This window comes from Hoplias malabaricus, unplaced genomic scaffold, assembly GCF_029633855.1.
Source record: "Hoplias malabaricus isolate fHopMal1 unplaced genomic scaffold, fHopMal1.hap1 scaffold_284, whole genome shotgun sequence".
Classification (NCBI taxonomy): Eukaryota; Metazoa; Chordata; class Actinopteri; order Characiformes; family Erythrinidae; genus Hoplias; species Hoplias malabaricus.
This window is the reverse complement of record NW_027100894.1, coordinates 36,858-41,457: the sequence shown is the minus strand read 5'-3', so window position 1 is coordinate 41,457 and position 4,600 is coordinate 36,858. Positions and strand designations below refer to the sequence as shown.

Genomic DNA, 4,600 nt, shown 5'->3' with positions numbered 1-4,600 from the left:
AAATAAGTACTAAATTAATGTATAATAAATTAAAATAATAAATTTTAAAAAATTAATTAATAATAAGTAAATAATAAATTCTATGTATTTTTTAGGGTGTTGGGTGTAATACATTTAAATGTAAACTTGAAAGCGTTTTTGTAATAAAAATATTAAAGGAGCGTTAGGTAAGATCTGTGGGTTTTGCTCTTGGTATAATTTGTTTTATAAATGAATTTTTACAGCAATGTACTGAAATTCAGGCCTGGGTGAGAGGGGGTGGCTTCTAGTGATGGGAATTTCGTCTCTTTTTGGGGAGCCGGCTCTTTTGGCTCAGCCCTTTATCAAATCAAATCAAATGTATTTATATAGCGCCTTTCACAACTGACGTTGTCACAAAGCAGCTTCACAGTTTCAGAACAGAACATTTAAATCAAAGCCCAATGTGAGCAGCCGAAGGCGACTGTGGCAAGGAAAAACTCCCTCGAGGCTGGAGGAAGAAACCTTGGGAGGAACCAAGACTCACAAAGGGGACCCATCCTCCTCTGATCAAACTATAGATTGAATTTTAAATTATCACCAATGAAGTGTCATTATGCTACAGTATAATAATAATAAGGTGAGCAGCTGGTCTGGTGTGGTCTGGTCAGGTCTGGTCTGGTCTGGTGTGGTCAGGTCTGCTCTGGTCTGATGTGGTCTGGGCTGCAGGAGAATCCAGCAAACAATCTTCCATCAGTGGGCCACCATTTTCTCAGAAAACAGTAAAGGGAAGCAGTTAGTTGAGTTGAGTGCAGCAGAGAATAAGAGCATGTGAATATTTTCTTTAGTGTAGTGACGGATCTGGCTGTAACAGACTGGGAGGAGGGAAACCAGAAGGAGCTCAGGCAAAGACATCCTTCCGCTCCAAACAAGAGAAATTGTGAGCACATCATCCAGGTTTACCCTGATTCTCCATGTCCATGAGTTCCTGAAACGACAACCTTAAACTAGACAGAGGTTTGTTGCCAAAGGCTAAACTGAACAAGTGTGTTTTGAGCCTAGACTTAAACATAGTGACTGTGTCTGCGTCCCGAACACTAGCTGGAAGATTGTTCCAGAGCTGAGGGGCTTTGTAGGAGAAAGCTTTCCCCCCGCTGAAGTACTATGAATTCTGGGTACTAGTAAGAGGGCGGCGCCCTGAGATCTGAGTAATCTTGGTGGTTCATAGTGCGTGATTCATAAAGAGCCGGCTCTTTCGGCTCCTAAATGGCTCTTTGTTTTACCACTTATTTCCACTGGTACAGAACAATATTACCTACATTTTACAAAACTATATGGACAAAATATTATTGTTCAATATTAAAAATAATACATAGTGTTGCAATGGCCAATTGTTTTATGGCTGTCTTGTAATAACTCACTGACTGCACTCACACATTCAATTGTATAAATAACTGGATTCTTATTTAAAAACCTTAATAAAAAGTCACTTGTAAACTCTGAAATATAACCAATGGAACCCAAAAGGTAGGTGTTACAAAATAGCTTATTAAATTAAATAATCATCCATTTCTGGGTAATAAAATAAACAAATATTCTGCAAAGTGTAAAACAGCAGCATTTAACGGTAGTGATTTAAACAACCACAACTGTCAACAAACATTTAACTGATTTAACATTTTCTTCAACTATTTTTTTGGAAGGCAGATTGACATTCAGGAAAACCAAGTGTCTCAGCTCGGAGGGTTGGAGGGTTGGAGCTTGCTTGTTGTTCTCTGATTGGTTGAATGACAAGCCTTAGAAAAAAATGGCTCGGTCTTAGACTGGAACCAGCTCTCATCGTTCACTTACAAGAGCCGGCTCTTTAAACCGGTTCGTTTACGAGCGACACATCACTAATGGCTTCCTACCCTCCTCCAAAAGTTACACAGTGCACTTTCTGCAGTGGGGAGCCCAGAGTATCAACGACAGAGGCTTTATTCTCCCTATTACAGCTCAGTGGAGCATCACAGTGAAACAGAAGCTGTCATTTTTAAGGTTAAAGTTTTTACTAAAGGTTAAGGTTCCTTTAAGTAGTTTAAAAATGGGAGGCAAGAATTTCTTTTTCAATGAAAATAAAAAGAGAGAACACTTCAAAACGATGTGCGTTAATCGTGTCCCGGAGTGTCAGTTATGGTGTAGATGATTTGAAGAGGGTGACTTCAATGTTAGATTGTGAATGTAGTGTATTGATAATTACTCTTTGTTGATGAATAAAGTTCTTAATTCTCCACAACAGTCACCATAAAATGCCAAAACAGCAGGAGAATGTAATTACAATTACACATTACATACAAATGCACATTTTTACACCTAATGAACAGTTATTGTATTTCTTCCACAGTGGCTGAGGAGGCGCAGGACGTGAGAGAAAACACAGGAGAGAGGCGGCTGAAACAGCCAAGACTGGTAAGGACAGGTTTTTACAGATAAAGCTCTTAAAAGTCTCCCGTTCCGTCACTTCTCTTTAACTGACGCTACTTTCTCAACAGCGATGTGACACTGAGGTAGAGCTGAGGTCTTAATGGCGTTCATTGTTTTAAATGGTTTCCATCTCTCTACAGAAAAAACAGCAGAACTGAGCCTCGCGCTGCTGAGAGTGAGGAGACTGGAAGGTGAGGGGTTTTTATTTATTTATTTTAATGTAAAGAGTTACGTTTTCAGGTGTTTTACTGGTGTGGATGATTTGAAGTGTTCTGTTTCGAGTGACGGACATAGTTATAGGAATATTAACACCGTCATTGTCCAAGGACATCCATTATCTGTGTTTTATGTGTTGAACTTTCCAACATTTGAACGTAGTGGAGGCTCTTTACGTTGTGTGAGACATTATTAGAGAACAGACTTGAAGGAACACTAAAGAATGAATGTGAATGAAGTGTTTGTACATGAACTTGTCTTAGAATTAAAATGAGAGCTTTGCATTTTGGAGACACGTGGCTTTTTGAAGTTTGAAGTTTGTTTTTAATCCATCAGGTCAGGAGATGGACAGTGACCAGGACCAGAGAGACCGGCTGCAGAGAATTTCAGAGAAATGGAGCAGAATCGGAATAAAACGGCTCACACACGACTGCAGTCACACATTAGACTTGGAATTGGTTTTAATTCGTTTGGGTGAATGTAACCATCTCTTTTACCCTTTTCAGAGAAAACGACCGCCCACCTGTCCGGCTGGACACTGATGGATGACGGTCGAGCTCCTCCTCCCCCACACTGAAGTTTTCACAGACTCCTAACTGTTACCAGTAGATTGACCAGAGGAGGATGGGTCCCCCTTGTGAGCCTTGGTTCCTCCCAAGGTTTCTTCCTCAGCTGAGGGAGTTTTTCCTTGCCACTGTCGCCCCTGGCATCGCTCACCTGGGGATTTTTACAATTCATTTCAAAACTGGAATTCTGTGAAGCTTCTTTGTGACATCATCAGTTGGTAAAAGTGCTACACAAATAAATTTGATTGATGTAGCGCTTGGCCACACGTTTTACACGTGGAGGTCTTTCATATTTGGGCTGATTGGTAAATGTTCAAACAATAAACAAAGGACATTTTTATTACTGGTTTGGTTGATTATTTTACTTTTTTTTAGTAGTGACTGGGATAGATTATTTAGTAGATAATAGGCTTTTGTCACAGGATGAGGATTGTACACATAAAGCTATAGTGGTATCAGATCATGCCCCTATTACAATGGTTCTATTAGTCTATCTGGGTTATAAATCAATACCATGGCGTTTTAATAATCGCTTATTATCAGATGACAGATTTGTTGAATTCATATCTACAGAAACTAATTTTTTGATTAAGGTAAATATAACCCCTGAGGTATCACCCTCTGTTTTATTGGAAACACTAAAAACATTCATCAGGGGCCAGATTATTTCGTATACAAAATGTGAAAATGATCTACGGAAAAGGGAAACCTCAGAAGTTACCCAACAAAAATTTCATATTTAAATAATGTACTTGCCAGTTCATTTGATCCTCAGATTTACAAAAACCATTCGTGTGCTCAAGCAGAGCTTAATATTTCGTGCTGAAATTATGTTGAGGACTTTTTTGCTTTAAACTAGGGCCACTCAATATGAACATGGCGATGGTTCAGGGACGTTGCTAGCACACCAAGTAAAACAAAATTCTGTAGCTAAACAAATCAGATTCAGACTCCACTTGGTGTCACAACTGACCCCAATCTAATAATGAATTAACAAATGTATATATCTCTTTATATACATCTGCGTATCCCTATTTTATAGGAAATGTCAATTCCTCCCAGTCTAACAGACATGTCCCAAGATTCATTTGATCAGTTTAGACGACGGCACACTCTTACACAAGACTCAATATCCCTTATTTTGAAAAAAGACAACGATGCCTTACAATGTGGATCGTATCGTCCCATCTCCCTACTTAATGTAGACTATTAAATGATTGTAAAACTCCTTGTATCTCGTATGGAGATGCTGTTACCTACTATTATTTCTCCAGACCAGACAGGATTTATTAAAGATGCACATGCCTTCTCTAATATTAGACGTTTATTAAATATAATCTACACCTCCCCAACACATGATGACTCCAATTTGTTTTATCAATGGATGCAGAAAAAGC

The 4,600-nt window shown here is 38.9% G+C and overlaps 1 long non-coding RNA gene across 1 annotated transcript; it reads left to right on the top strand.

Annotated features, from left to right (window-relative positions):
* Positions 1–2,382: 2,382 nt before the first annotated feature.
* Positions 2,383–3,531, top strand: LOC136682340 (uncharacterized). Its single transcript, XR_010798602.1, has 3 exons — positions 2,383–2,406; positions 2,562–2,612; positions 2,974–3,531. It is a non-coding gene; the product is annotated as an uncharacterized lncRNA (long non-coding RNA).
* Positions 3,532–4,600: the final 1,069 nt, after the last annotated feature.